Here is a 16566-nt window from a genome sequence, read left to right on the forward strand (position 1 = left end):
CCACGGACTCCATCACATCTAGACATCCACCACGGACTCCATCACATCAGACATCCACCACGGACTCCATCACATCTAGACATCCACCACGGACATCACATCTAGACATCCACCACGGACTCCATCACATCTAGACATCCACCACGGACTCCATCACATCTAGACATCCACCACGGACTCCATCACATCTAGACATCCACCACGGACTCCATCACATCTAGACATTGACTCCATCACATGTAGACAACCACCACGGACTCCATCACATTTAGACAACCACCAGGACTCCATCACATGTAGACATCCCCCATCACGTCTAGACATCCACCACGGACTCCATCACATCTAGACATCCACCACGGACTCCATCACATCTAGACATCCACCACGGACTCCATCACATCTAGACATCCACCACGGACTCCATCACATCTAGACATCCACCACGGACTCCATCACATCTAGACATCCATCACGGACTCCATCACATCTAGACATCCACCACGGACTCCATCACATCTAGACATCCACCACGGACTCCATCACATCTAGACATCCACCACGGACTCCATCACATCTAGACATCCACCACGGACTCCATCACATCTAGACATCCACCACGGACTCCATCACATCTAGACATCCACCACGGACTCCATCACATCTAGACATCCACCACGGACTCCATCACATCTAGACATCCACCACGGACTCCATCACATCTAGACATCCACCACGGACTCCATCACATCTAGACATCCACCACGGACTCCATCACATCTAGACATCCACCACGGACTCCATCACATCTAGACATCCACCACGGACTCCATCACATCTAGACATCCACTAGACATCCACCGGACTCCATCACATCTAGACATCCACCACGGACTCCATCACATCTAGACATCCACCACGGACTCCATCACATCTAGACATCCACCACGGACTCCATCACATCTAGACATCCACCACGGACTCCATCACATCTAGACATCCATCACGGACTCCATCACATCTAGACATCCACCACGGACTCCATCACATCTAGACATCCACCACGGACTCCATCACATCTAGACATCCACCACGGACTCCATCACATCTAGACATCCACCACGGACTCCATCACATCTAGACATCCACCACGGACTCCATCACATCTAGACATCCACCACGGACTCCATCACATCTAGACATCCACCACGGACTCCATCACATCTAGACATCCACCACGGACTCCATCACATCTAGACATCCACCACGGACTCCATCACATCTAGACATCCACCACGGACTCCATCACATCTAGACATCCACCACGGACTCCATCACATCTAGACATCCACCACGGACTCCATCACATCTAGACATCCACCACGGACTCCATCACATCTAGACATCCACCACGGACTCCATCACATCTAGACATCCACCACGGACTCCATCACATGTAGACAACCACCACGGTCTCCATCACATTTAGACAACCACCACGGACTCCATCACATGTAGACATCCCCCATCACGTCTAGACATCCACCACGGACTCCATCACATCTAGACATCCACCACGGACTCCATCACATCTAGACATCCACCACGGACTCCATCACATCTAGACATCCACCACGGACTCCATCACATCTAGACATCCACCACGGACTCCATCACATCTAGACATCCATCACGGACTCCATCACATCTAGACATCCACCACGGACTCCATCACATCTAGACATCCACCAAGGACTCCATCACATCTAGACATCCACCACGGACTCCATCACATCTAGACATCCACCACGGACTCCATCACATCTAGACATCCACCACGGACTCCATCACATCTAGACATCCACCACGGACTCCATCACATCTAGACATCCACCACGGACTCCATCACATCTAGACATCCACCACGGACTCCATCACATCTAGACATCCACCACGGACTCCATCACATCTAGACATCCACCACGGACTCCATCACATCTAGACATCCACCACGGACTCCATCACATCTAGACATCCACCACGGACTCCATCACATCTAGACATCCACCACGGACTCCATCACATCTAGACATCCACCACGGACTCCATCACATCTAGACATCCACCACGGACTCCATCACATGTAGACAACCACCACGGACTCCATCACATTTAGACAACCACCACGGACTCCATCACATGTAGACATCCCCCATCACGTCTAGACATCCACCACGGACTCCATCACATCTAGACATCCACCACGGACTCCATCACATCTAGACATCCACCACAGACTCCATCACATGTAGACATCCACCACGGACTCCATCACATGTAGACATCCACCACATGTAGACATCCACCACGGACTCCATCACATCTAGACATCCACCACGGACTCCATCACATCTAGACATCCACCACGGACTCCATCACATCTAGACATCCACCACGGACTCCATCACATCTAGACATCCACCACGGACACCATCACATCTAGACATCCACCACGGACTCCATCACATCTAGACATCCACCACGGACTCCATCACATCTAGACATCCACCACGGACTCCATCACATCTAGACATCCACCATGGACTCCATCACATCTAGACATCCACCACGGACTCCATCACATCTAGACATCCACCACGGACTCCATCACATCTAGACATCCACCACGGACTCCATCACATCTAGACATCCACCACGGACTCCATCACATCTAGACATCCACCACGGACTCCATCACATCTAGACATCCACCACGGACTCCATCAGATCTAGACATCCACCACGGACTCCATCACATCTAGACATCCACCACGGACTCCATCACATCTAGACATCCACCACGGACTGTATATGTGTGTGTGTATGTGTGTGTGTCAGGCTCCCTCACAGAACTCCTTCTCTCTGCTCTGATTACAGGCTGAGGGAAACATACCAGCTCCTCTGCTGACACAACAACAACCACAGCGTTAAGGCCTGGGAGTTACGAACATATTTATGACCCCCCCCCCCGTACAATCCAGCTCTGGACGTCTCAACAGTCAATATGTCTGAGGGGCTGGGAAAACAGGTGAATACGCAGGGCTATGTGTGTGTGTGTGTGTGTGTGTGTGTGGGTGGCTGGGGGGGGTCTGGAGGGCGGAGAGAGACGAGACTGTTAACTCAGGAGTCTGCCTACCTGCCAAGAATGTACTGCTGCCCAAACCGATAACATCCGCTCTGGTCAAACTGTCTTTTAGGATTTCAGAACTCTGCTCTTTTGAAACAAACACCTTTCTGGAGATGGATCCTGTTCCGAGCATCATATTCTAGTCTAATTTATAGACAGATATCTTGTTTTACCCAATTTTTCTCGCCAATTTCGATCTTGTCTCATCGCTGCAACTCCCCAACGGGTTCGGGAGGCGAAGGTGGAGTCATGCGTCCTCCGAAATATGACCCGCCAAACCGCGCTTCTTCTTAACACCCGCCCTCTTAACCCGGAGGCTAGCCACATGTGCCACACTATGAGACTCCCGATCACGGCCGGTTGTGATACAGCCCGGGATCGAACCCGGGTCTGTAGTGACGCCTCTAGCTCTGCGAGGCTGTGTCTTAGACCGCTGCGCCACTCGGGAGGCCCCTCATCAACATTTTGACCCATCATCAGTTTTCTTCAAACACTGACTTCCTTGACTTTTTGTGCCTGTTTAAAACCATGGCCCCCCTCCCTACCTGTAGCTGTTCATCCATGACCCTGGCCACCTCTCCAGCCATGGACTCCAGTTTCTCCTGGATGGGTCCTACTGACTGACCGTTGACCTCTTCTCTGGACGCTGCTCCCAGGTGGTACAGGTTAGGAAGCAGCTGGGGGGAGGAGAATAGAGAGCAGGAGGAGAAGAGGAGGAAGAGAGGGGAGAGGGGGAAGAGAGGGGAGAGGAGGAGGAAGAGAGGGGAGAGGAGGAGGAGGAGGAGGAGAGAGGAGAGGAGAACAGGAGGAGGAGAGGAGGAAGAGAGGGGAGAGGGGGAAGAGAGGGGGGAGAGGAGGAGGAGGGAGAGGAGGAAGAGGAGGGGAGAGGAGGACAGGAGGAGAGGAGGAAGAGAGGGGAGAGGAGGAGGAAGAGAGTGGAGAGGAGGACAGGAGGAGGAGAGGAGGAAGAGAGGGGAGAGGGGGAAGAGAGTGGAGAGGGGAGGAGGAGGAGAGGAGAAGAGAGGAGGGGGAAGAGAGGGGAGAGGAGGAAGAGAGGGGAGAGGAGGAGAGGAGGAGGAGAGGAGGAAGAGAGGGGAGAGGAGGACAGGAGGAGAAGACAGGAGGAAAGGAGAGGACAGGAGGAGGAGAGGAGGAAGAGAGGGGAGAGGAGGACAGGAGGAAAGGAGAGGACAGGAGGAGGAGAGGAGGAAGAGAGGGGAGAGGAGGTCAGGAGGAGGAGAGGTCAGGAGGAGGAGAGGACAGGAGGAGGAGAGGAGGAGGAAAGGAGAGGAGGAGGAAAGGAGAGGAGGGGAGAGGAGGAGGAGAGGGGAGAGGAGGAGAGGAGGAGAGGACAGGAGGAGGAGAGGACAGGAGGAGGAGAGGGGAGAGGAGGAGAGGAGGAGGAGAGGACAGGAGGAGGAGAGGAGAGGACAGGAGGAGGAGAGGGAGGAGGAAAGGAGAGGAGGAGGAGGGGAGAGGACAGGAGGAGGAGAGGAGGAGGAAAGGGAGAGGAGGGGAGAGGAGGAGGAGGAGGGGAGAGGAGGAGAGGAGGAGAGAGGACAGGAGGAGGAGAGGAGGAGGAGAGAGGGGAGGAGGGAGGAGGAGGAGAGGAGGTCAGGAGGAGGAGAGGAGGGGGAGAGGAGGAGGAGAGGACAGGAGGAGGAGAGGAGGAGGAGAGGAGGAGGAGAGGACAGGAGGAGGAGAGGAGGAGGAGAGGAGGAAAAGGGTTAGAAAAAGAGTTGTAACATTCAAAATGTTGGATTATGGGTTAGATCTTAACTAAATGCCCAGAGTCAAATGACCAGTCACCGTTTTGGAGTTCCTGGCATCCTTCATCAGGCTTTCAGCCACCTTGACGTCGTCTAACACCACGTCTGTCTCCGAGTTCCTCAGGGAGTTGACATGGTCCTGGACTTTCACACAGATCCTGTCAATCATCTGAAGAAGAAGAAGAGTGTGAGACAGGAACAAAGCAGTTATCTGTCTAGCAGTGAAACCTAATACAGACAATCTGAGAGGAATAGTAGACTGGACTTCAGAGCATCTTGAGGACAAACTTGAATCATCTTCAGATGACAATACCATCCCTTCACGCTCCTCTCAAATGACAGGAAATACAAACCGTCACACATCTACACCATGAAATGAATCACTAAGAATCGTGTCTCATCTTCACCATGAAATGAATCACTAAGAATCGTCTCATTTTCACCATGAAATGAATCACTAAGCATCGTGTCTCACATAGCTGGTGTAACCGAGTCAGGTTTGTAGGCCTCCTTGCTCCTACATGCTTTTTTAGTTCTGCCACAAATGTTCTACAGGATTGAGGTCAGGGCTTTGTGATGGCCACTCCAATACCTTGAATTTGTTGTCCTTAAGCCATTTTGCCACAACTTTGGAAGTATGCTTGGGGTCATTGCCCATTAGGAAGACCCCATTTGCGACCGAGCTTTAACTTCCTGACTGATGTTTTGAGATGTTTCAATATATCCACATCATTTTCCTTCCTCATGACTCCATCTATTTTATGAAGTGCACCAGTCCCTCCTGCAGCAACCTCAGTGTTAACCAGTGGTCAGGGGAGACAGTTTCACAGGAGGGCGATTACAGGCTGTTAGTGAAACACAATGCTACGCTCAACAAGTCAACAAAATCAAGTCGAGCTATGACCCCCATGTTACTGACCCCCGTGTTACTGACCCCCCATGTTGCTGACCCCCCATGTTGCTGACCCCCATGTTACTGACCCCCATGTTACTGACCCCACCATGTTACTGACCCCCCATGTTACTGACCCCCATGTTGCTGACCCCCCATATTGCTGACCCCCATGTTACTGACCCCCATGTTACTGACCCCCATGTTACTGACCCCCATGTTGCTGACCCCACCATGTTACTGACCCCCTTGTTACTGACCCCCATGTTGCTGACCCCCATATTGCTGACCCCCCATATTGCTGACCCCCATGTTACTGACCCCCATGTTACTGACCCCCATGTTGCTGACCCCGCCATGTTACTGACCCCCATGTTACCGACCCCCATGTTTCTGACCCCCGTGTTGCTGACCCCCATGTTGCTGACCCCCGTGTTGCTGACCCCCGTGTTACTGACCCTGTGTTACTGACCCCCGTGTTACTGACCCCCATGTTACTGACCCCCCATGTTGCTGACCCCCATGTTGCTGACCCCCCCATGTTACTGACCTCCCATGTTGCTGACCCCCCCATGTTACTGACCCCCATGTTGCTGACCCCATGTCACTGACCCCCGTGTTACTGACCCCTGTGTTACTGACCCCCATGTTACTGACCCCCATGTTGCTGACCCCCATATTACTGACCCCCGTGTTACTGACCCCTGTGTTACTGACCCCCCATGTTACTGACCCCCCATGTTACTGACCCCCATGTTACTGACCCCCCCCATGTTACTGACCCCCATGTTACTGACCCCCATGTTGCTGACCCCATTCCACTGACCCCTGTGTTACTGACCCCTGTGTTACTGACCCCCCATGTTACTGACCCCCCCATGTTGCTGACCCCCATATTACTGACCCCCCATGTTGCTGACCCCCATGTTACTGACCCCCATGTTGCTGACCCCCATGTTACTGACCCCATGTCACTGACCCCCTGTGTTACTGACCCCCCCATGTTACTGACCCCCCATGTTACTGACCCCCATGTTGCTGACCCCCATGTTACTGACCCCCATGTTGCTGACCTCCCATATTACTGACCCCCCATGTTACTGACCCCCGTGTTGCTGACCCCGTGTTGCTGACCCCGTGTTGCTGACCCCCCATGTTACTGACCCCCATGTTACTGACCCCCGTGTTACTGACCCCCATGTTGCTGACCTCACATGTTGCTGACCCCACATGTTGCTGACCCCACATGTTACTGACCCCCCATGTTACTGACCCCCCATGTTGCTGACCCCGGTTTTACCTCTGCGGCTGTATTTAGATGGTGCTGTGTTTTTAAATACTGTTGAGCTGTGTGTCACCTGCTGAGTGGTGGTGGTAACGATGCCCTGCTGGAGGCGGTAGGCCTGCTCCTGGAGGTATTGACGAGTCTCATGGTTCCGGAACAGGTAGTTCTCAATCTGAAGAGAGCAGAGAGCATAACTCTGTCAGACATTTGTCATAGCAATGATATCCAAGTAGCAAAATGGTTATAAATCATAGATTTTGTTATTGTATTTGTGTGTGAGGTGAATATATATGTTAGAATTGTTTTTGTACCCAGACTACACAACAAATCCCAATTGGAAAAATAATCATATTGATTGATAGTTCAACCAGGTCCTCAGAGGTTTGAAGAGTCTGACTCACCTTCTGTCTTCTCTGGGCTTTAAGAGTCTGACTCAACTTCAGTCTTCTCTGGGCTGGCTTTAAGAGACTGACTCACCTTCAGTCTTCTCTGGGCTTTAAGAGACTGGCTCACCTTCAGTCTTTTCTGGGCTTTAAGAGTCTGACTCACCTTCAGTCTTCTCTGGGCTGGCTTTAAGAGTCTGACTCAACTTCAGTCTTCTCTGGGCTTTAAGAGACTGACTCACCTTCAGTCTTCTCTGGGCTTTAAGAGTCTGACTCACCTCCAGTCTTCTCTGGGCTTTAAGAGACTGACTCACCTTCAGTCTTCTCTGGGCTGGCTTTAAGAGTCTGACTCACCTTCAGTCTTCTCTGGGCTTTAAGAGTCTGACTCACCTTCAGTCTTATCTGGGCTTTAAGAGTCTGACTCACCTTCAGTCTTCTCTGGGCTTTAAGAGTCTGACTCACCTTCAGTCTTCTCTGGGCTGGCTTTAAGAGACTGACTCACCTTCAGTCTTCTCTGGGCTTTAAGAGTCTGACTCACCTTGAGCAGGGCATCCTCAGTCTTCTCTGGGCTTTAAGAGACTGACTCACCTTGAGCAGGGCATCCTCAGTCTTCTCTGGGCTTTAGGAGACTGGCTCACCTTGAGCAGGGCATCCTCAGTCTTCTCTGAGCTTTAAGAGACTGACTAATCTTGAGCAGGGCATCCTCAGTCTTCTCTGGGCTGGCTTTAAGAGTCTGACTCAACTTCAGTCTTCTCTGGGCTTTAGGAGTCTGACTCACCTTCAGTCTTCTCTGGGCTTTAAGAGTCTGACTCACCTTCAGTCTTCTCTGGGCTGGCTTTAAGAGACTGACTCACCTTCAGTCTTCTCTGGGCTTTAAGAGTCTGACTCACCTTCAGTCTTCTCTGGGCTGGCTTTAAGAGTCTGACTCAACTTCAGTCTTCTCTGGGCTTTAAGAGTCTGACTCACCTTCAGTCTTCTCTGGGCTGGCTTTAAGAGTCTGACTCACCTTCTGTCTTCTCTGGGCTTTAAGAGTCTGACTCACCTTCAGTCTTCTCTGGGCTTTAAGAGTCTGACTCACCTTCAGTCTTCTCTGGGCTGGCTTTAAGAGACTGACTCAACTTCAGTCTTCTCTGGGCTTTAAGAGTCTGACTCACCTTCAGTCTTCTCTGGGCTGGCTTTAAGAGTCTGACTCACCTTCTGTCTTCTCTGGGCTTTAAGAGTCTGACTCACCTTCAGTCTTCTCTGGGCTTTAAGAGTCTGACTCACCTTCAGTCTTCTCTGGGCTGGCTTTAAGAGACTGACTCACCTTGAGCAGGGCATCCTCAGTCTTCTCTGGGCTTTAAGAGACTGACTCACCTTGAGCAGGGCATCCTCAGTCTTCTCTGGGCTTTAAGAGACTGACTCACCTTGAGCAGGGCATCCTCAGTCTTCTCTGGGCTTTAGGAGACTGGCTCACCTTGAACAGGGCATCCTCAGTCTTCTCTGAGCTTTAAGAGACTGACTAACCTTGAGCAGGGCATCCTCAGTCTTCTCTGGGCTGGCTTTAAGAGTCTGACTCAACTTCAGTCTTCTCTGGGCTTTAAGAGTCTGACTCACCTTCAGTCTTCTCTGGGCTTTAAGAGTCTGACTCACCTTCAGTCTTCTCTGGGCTGGCTTTAAGAGACTGACTCACCTTCAGTCTTCTCTGGGCTTTAAGAGTCTGACTCACCTTCAGTCTTCTCTGTGCTTTAAGAGTCTGACTCACCTTCAGTCTTCTCTGGGCTGGCTTTAAGAGTCTGACTCAACTTCAGTCTTCTCTGGGCTTTAAGAGTCTGACTCACCTTCAGTCTTCTCTGGGCTGGCTTTAAGAGTCTGACTCACCTTCAGTCTTCTCTGGGCTTTAAGAGTCTGACTCACCTTCAGTCTTCTCTGGGCTTTAAGAGTCTGACTCACCTTCAGTCTTCTCTGGGCTGGCTTTAAGAGACTGACTCACCTTGAGCAGGGCATCCTCAGTCTTCTCTGGGCTTTAAGAGACTGACTCACCTTGAGCAGGGCATCCTCAGTCTTCTCTGGGCTTTAAGAGACTGACTCACCTTGAGCAGGGCATCCTCAGTCTTCTCTGGGCTTTAAGAGACTGACTCACCTTGAGCAGGGCATCCTCAGTCTTCTCTGGGCTTTAAGAGACTGACTCACCTTGAGCAGGGCATCCTCAGTCTTCTCTGGGCTTTAAGAGACTGACTCACCTTGAGCAGGGCATCCTCAGTCTTCTCTGGGCTTTAAGAGACTGACTCACCTTCAGCAGGGCATCCTCAGTCTTCTCTGGGCTTTAAGAGACTGACTCACCTTGAGCAGGGCATCCTCAGTCTTCTCTGGGCTTTAAGAGACTGACTCACCTTGAGCAGGGCATCCTCAGTCTTCTCTGGGCTTTAAGAGACTGACTCACCTTCAGCAGGGCGTCCTCAGTCTTCTCTGGGCTTTAAGAGACTGACTCACCTTCAGCAGGGCGTCCTCAGTCTTCTCTGGGCTTTAAGAGACTGACTCACCTTCAGCAGGGCGTCCTCAGTCTTCTCTGGGCTTTAAGAGACTGACTCACCTTCAGCAGGGCGTCCTCAGTCTTCTCTGGGCTTTAAGAGACTGACTCACCTTCAGCAGGGCGTCCTCAGTCTTCTCTGGGCTTTAAGAGACTGACTCACCTTCAGCAGGGCGTCCTCAGTCTTCTCTGGGCTTTAAGAGACTGACTCACCTTCAGCAGGGCGTCCTCAGTCTTCTCTGGGCTTTAAGAGACTGACTCACCTTCAGCAGGGCGTCCTCAGTCTTCTCTGGGCTTTAAGAGACTGACTCACCTTCAGCAGGGCGTCCTCAGTCTTCTCTGGGCTTTAAGAGACTGACTCACCTTCAGCAGGGCGTCCTCAGTCTTCTCTGGGCTTTAAGAGACTGACTCACCTTCAGCAGGGCGTCCTCAGTCTTCTCTGGGCTTTAAGAGACTGACTCACCTTCAGCAGGGCGTCCTCAGTCTTCTCTGGGCTTTAAGAGACTGACTCACCTTGAGCAGGGCATCCTCAGTCTTCTCTGGGCTTTAAGAGACTGACTCACCTTGAGCAGGGCGTCCTCAGTCTTCTCTGGGCTTTAAGAGACTGACTCACCTTGAGCAGGGCATCCTCAGTCTTCTCTGGGCTTTAAGAGACTGACTCACCTTCAGCAGGGCGTCCTCAGTCTTCTCTGGGCTGGCTTTGAGAGCCTGAGACGCATCGATGATGGGGATAGGCATGAACCGGATGGTGAAGTTTCTGTCAAGGAGATGGACGGTCTCATAAATTTAGCATAGTTTAAACAGATAGTATAATGTACTTATTCATTCCAGTCATATTTAACCAGAAATTGTCATTCATATTTAAACAGATATTATGACCCAGTTAGTTATAGAAATCTGAATTGGTTTAAAAGCCAGTCATGAACTAACACAGTATCTGATTCAACTAAAATTATATAATTTTAGCAATATAATGTATGAAGTATCTGATTCAACTAAAATGATTCTATCTTTTAGCATTATAATGCATACAGTATCTGTGTGTGTGTGTCTGTGTCTGTGCGTGTGCGCGTGCGCGTGTGCGTGTGCGTGTGCGCGTGCGCGTGTGCGTGTGCGCGTGTCTGTGTCTGTGCGCGTGCGTGTGCGTCTGTGTGTCTGTGCGTGTGTGCGTGTGTGCGTGTCTGTCTGTGTGTGTCTGTGTGTGTGTGTGTGTGTGTGTGTGTGTGTGTGTGTGTGTGTGTGTGTGTGTGTGTGTGTGTGTGTGTGTGTGTGTGTGTGTGTGTGTGTGTGTGTGTGTGTGTGTGTGTGTGTGTGTGTGTGTGTCTGTGTGTGTGTGTGTGCACGTGCGAGTGCGAGTGCGCGTGCGCGTGTGCGAGGGCCCAGCCCCTGGCTGCTGACAGAGAGAAGAGCAGGTCTGAAACAAGCCATTTCATCTCCTAATTGATTGTGACTTGACATCGTTAAGTGAGGTTACTGATCCTCTGCAGTTGGAAAGTCAGCCCAGAATAGTACATTAATAATGAGAGAGAGAGAGAGAGAGAGAGAGAGAGAGAGAGAGAGAGAGAGAGAGAGAGAGAGAGAGAGAGAGAGAGAGAGAGAGAGAGAGAGAGAGAGAGAGAGAGAGAGAGAGAGAGAGAGAGAGAGAGAGAGAGAGACAGAGAGAGAGAGACAGAGAGAGACAGAGAGAGAGAGACAGAGAGAGAGAGACAGAGAGAGAGAGACAGAGAGAGAGAGAGAGAGAGAGAGAGAGAGAGACAGAGAGAGAGAGACAGAGAGAGAGAGAGAGAGAAGTTTGGGACTGAACTGATTGAGTGTCTGTCTCTCAGGTGAAGCAGCTCAACGGTAGATTCATTCTTCATCTGTAGTCAGAAAGGCCTCAGTGTGTCACTAAAGGGAATACTTTAGTAGTAGACTTCTCTAGTAGACCCAGGGAGTTTACCTAAAGATGGCCACTTCTCTAGTAGACCCAGGGTGTTTACCTAAAGATGGCCACTTCTCTAGTAAACCCAGGGTGTTTACCTAAAGATGGCCACTTCTCTAGTAGACCCAGGGTGTTTACCTAAAGATGGCCACTTCTCTAGTAGACCCAGGGTGTTTACCTAAAGATGGCCACTTCTCTAGTAAACCCAGGATGTTTACCTAAAGATGGCCACTTCTCTAGTAAACCCAGGGTGTTTACCTAAAGATGGCCACTTCTCTAGTTGTTTACCTAAAGATGGCCACTTCTCTAGTTGTTTACCTAAAGATGGCCACTTCTCTAGTTGTTTACCTAAAGATGGCCACTTCTCTAGTAGTTTACCTAAAGATGGCCACTTCTCTAGTAGTTTACCTAAAGATGGCCACTTCTCTAGTAGTTTACCTAAAGATGGCCACTTCTCTAGTAGTTTACCTAAAGATGGCCACTTCTCTAGTAGTTTACCTAAAGATGGCCACTTCTCTAGTTGTTTACCTAAAGATGGCCACTTCTCTAATAAACCCAGGGTGTTTACCTAAAGATAGCCAGTTATCTCTTAGTTATAGTCCCTCTTCCCTGGACTCTATGTAAACTGGAAACCATATATCCTGAGGATGCATTTATTGTAGCTGACAGTGAGGTGAAGAAGGCGTAATAGCGCCTCTTCAACCTCAGGAGGCTGAAGAAATGTGGCTTGTCACCCAAAACCCTGACAAACTTTTACGGATGCACAATCGAGAGCATCCTGACGGGCTGTATCACCGCCTGGTACGGCAACTGCACCGCCTTCAACCGCAGGGCTCTCCAGAGGGTAGTGAGGACTGCACAACGCATCACCGGGGGCAAACTACCTGCCCTCCAGGACACATACAGCACCCGATGTCACAGGAAGGCCAAAAAGATCATCATGGACAACAACCACCCGAGCCACTGCCTGTTCACCCCACTATCATCCAGAAGGCGAGGTCAGTACAGATGCATCACAGCTGGGACCGAGAGACTGAAAAACAGCTTCTATCTCAAGGCCATCAGACTGTTAAACAGCCATCACTAGCACAGAGAGGCTGCTGCCTACATTGAGACCCAATCACTGGCCACTTTAATAAATAGATCACTAGTCACTCTAAACAATGCCACTTTAAATAACGGCACTTTAATCATGTTTACATATCTTACATCACACGTATATACTGAATTTTATACCATCTATTGCATCTTGCCTATGCCGCTCTGTCATTGTTCATCCATATATTTATATGTACTGTATATATTCTTATTCCATTCCTTTACTTAGATTTGTGTATATTAGGTAGTTGTTGTGGAATTGTTAGATTACTTGTTAGATATTTACTGTACTGTCAGAACTAGAAGCACAAGCATTTCACTACACTCGCATTAAAATCTGCTAACCATGTGTACGTGACGGTCTCTCTCCCTCTCTCCTCTCTCCTTATCTCCCCCTTCTCTTTCCCTCTACCCTCCATCTCTCCCCTTCTCTCTCCCTCTCCTATCTCCATTTCTCCTCTTCTCTCTTCCTCTCCCCACCCTCCCTCTATCTCTCCCCTTCTCTCTCCCTCTCCTATTTCCATTTATCCCCTTCTCTCTTCCTCTCCTATCTCCATTTTTCCTCTCCTCTCTCTCTCTCTCTCTCTCTCTCTCTCTCTCTCTCTCTCTCTCTCTCTCTCTCTCTCTCTCTCTCTCTCTCTCTCTCTCTCTCTCTCTCTCTCTCTCTCTCTCTCTCTCTCTCTCTCTCTCTCTCTCTCTCTCTCTCTCTCTCTCCTATCTCCTCTCTCTCCCTCCTCATCTCTTCCCTTCTCTCTCCCCTTTCTCCCTCTCTCTCTCCAAATATCTCCTCCTCCTCTCTTCCCACTCTCCCTCTCCTCATCTCTTCCTTCTCTCTCCCCTTTCTACCTCTCTCTCTCCAAATCACTCCTCCCCTTCTCTCTCCCCTTTCTCCCTCTCTCTCCCTCTCTCTCCATCTCTCCCCCTCTCCTCTCTCCATCTCTCCCCTTTCTCCCTCTCACCATTACTCCCTCTCCCATCTCTCCTCTCCCTCTCCATCTCTCCTCTCCTCTCTCCATCTCTCCCCTCTCCATCGCTCCCCTTTCTACCCCTCTCTCTCCCCATCTCTCCTCTCCCTCCCTCTCCCCATCTCTCGCCCCCTCTCCTCTCTCAATCTCTTCCTTCTCTCTTCCTCTATCCATCTCTCTCCCTCTCCATCTCTTCCTTCTCTCCCCATCTCTCCTCTCTTCTCTCCCCATCTCTCCTCTCTTCTCTCTCCCTCTCCATCTCTTCCTTCTCTCCCCATCTCTCTCCACCATGTGTACCACAGGGTCCACATCCATCCTCATCACAAAGCAAATTACAAATCACCAGCCTCCCAGATTCCTCACAGGGTGCTAGTTAAGCATCCAGCCAGCCAACGTTTATTGTTATGCAGCAATTACAGAATGTAGATTCTATTTAAATGAGGATGAAACAAAGAAACTGCCCAGACACTCATGACTGAGTGGATTCTAATATCATTCTGCTCTAAATTCATAGACAGCCAATCAAATGGTGCCCTGTCTGGTGCTTGTCTGCAATTCCTCCTCTCCCCCCCACCCTCTCTCTTCTCTCTCCCCCACCCTCTTTCTTCTTTCTCCCTATCCTATTTCTCTCCTGCTGCACCCTCCACTCTCTCTTTTCCTCCCCCCTCCTCTACCTCTCTGTCTCTCTGCTAACCCTCCCTCTCTCCCCCTCCTCTCTCTCTCTCCCCCTCCCTCTCTCTCTCTCCCCTAATCTCTCTGCTCTCTCTCTTTTCCTCCCCCTCTACCTCTCTGTCTCTCTGTCTCTCTCTCTCTCTCTTCCTCCCCCCTCCTCTACCTCTCTGTCTCTCTGCTAACCCTCTCTCTCTCTCTTTTCCTCCCCCTCCTCTACCTCTCTGTCTCTCTGCTAACCCTCCCTCTCTCCCCCCTCCTCTCTCTCTGTCTCTCTCTCCCCCTCCTCTCTCTCTCTCCCCCCTCTCTCTCTCTCCCCTAATCACTCTCTGCTCAGTTTCCTCCCCCTCTACCTCTCTGTCTCTCTCTCTCTTCCTCCCCCTCCTCTACCTCTCTGTCTCTCTGCTAACCCTCTCTCTCTCTCTCTCTTTTCCTCCCCCTCCTCTACCTCTCTGTCTCTCTGCTAACCCTGTCTCTCTGCTAACCCTCCCTCTCCCCCTCTCTCTCTCTGTCTCTCTCTCTCCCCCTCCTCTCTCTCCCCCTCCTCTCTCTCTCTCCCCCTAATCTCTCTCTGCTCTCTCTTTTCCTCCCCCTCTACCTCTCTGTCTCTCTCTCTCTCTCTCTTCCTCCCCCTCCTCTACCTCTCTGTCTCTCTGCTAACCCTCTCTCTCTCTCTCTCTCTCTTTTCCTCCCCCTCCTCTACCTCTCTGTCTCTCTGCTAACCCTCCCTCTCTCCCCCTCCCTCTCTCTCTCTCTCCCCCTCCTCTCTCTCTCTCCCCTAATCTCTCTCTGCTCTCTCTCTTTTCCTCCCCCTCTACCTCTCTGTCTCTCTGTCTCTCTCTCTCTCTCTTCCCCCCTCCTCTACCTCTCTGTCTCTCTGCTAACCTCCCTCTCTCTCTTTTCCTCCCCTCCTCTACCCTCTGTCTCTCTGCTAACCCTCCCTCTCTCCCCTCCTTCTCTCTCTCTCTCTCAGCAGGTAGCCTCTCTCTCCCCCCTCCTACCTCTCTCTCTCCCCTAATCACCTCTGGTTCTCTTTTCCTCCCCCTCTACTCTCTGTAGCTCTCTCTCTCTTCCTCCCCCCTCCTCTACCTCTCTGTCTCTCTGCTAACCCTCTCTCTCTCTCTAGTCTTTTCCTCCCCCTCCTCTACCTCTCTGTCTCTCTGGTTCTCTGGACCCTCCCTCTCCCCCTCCTCTCTAGATGTCTCTCTCTCTCCCCCCTCCTCTCTCTCCCCTCCTCTCTCTCTCTCCCCTAATCTCTCTCTGGCGGCTTTTCCTAGCCTAGTGGTTAGAGTGGAGGGGCGGCTTCCTCCCCCTCCCTAGTGGTTAGACCCTCTCTCTCTCTGGAGGGGCGGCAGGTAGCCTAGTGGTTAGCTAACCCCTCTCTCTCTCCCCCCTCATCGGCAGGTAGCCTAGTGGTTAGACCTGTCTGGGACTGCACCCTCCCTATCTCCCCTCCACCCTGTCTGGTTAGAGGGATGAACAGCAGGCCCAGAGCCAAGTGGTTAGAGAGGGGACAATAACCACACTGTTTTCTCTCCTCAGCAGCAGTGGTTATCATTTGTATTCTGGAAGTGTTTCTGGTCATAATAATTCACCACAGTAGTGGTTAGAGTGGAGGGACGGCAGGTAGCCTAGTGGTTAGAGTGGAGGGGCGGCAGGTAGCCTAGTGGTTAGAGTGTAGGGACGGCAGGTAGCCTAATGGTTAGAGTGGAGGGGCGGCAGGTAGCCTAGTGGTTAGATTGGAGGTACGGCTGGTAGCCTAGTGGTTAGAGTGGAGGGACGGCTGGTAGCCTAGTGGTTAGAGTGTAGGGACGGCAGGTAGCCTAGTGGTTAGAGTGTAGGGACGGAGGTAGCCTAGTGGTTAGAGTGTAGGGACGGCAGGTAGCCT

The 16566-nt window shown here is 51.2% G+C and overlaps 1 pseudogene; it reads right to left on the reverse strand.

The window, feature by feature from the left end:
• Positions 1-16566, reverse strand: part of LOC124020239 — a 93315-nt pseudogene that overhangs the window by 34919 nt on the left and 41830 nt on the right.

The sequence above is a fragment of the Oncorhynchus gorbuscha genome, unplaced genomic scaffold, assembly GCF_021184085.1.
Source record: "Oncorhynchus gorbuscha isolate QuinsamMale2020 ecotype Even-year unplaced genomic scaffold, OgorEven_v1.0 Un_scaffold_778, whole genome shotgun sequence".
NCBI lineage: Eukaryota > Metazoa > Chordata > Actinopteri > Salmoniformes > Salmonidae > Oncorhynchus > Oncorhynchus gorbuscha.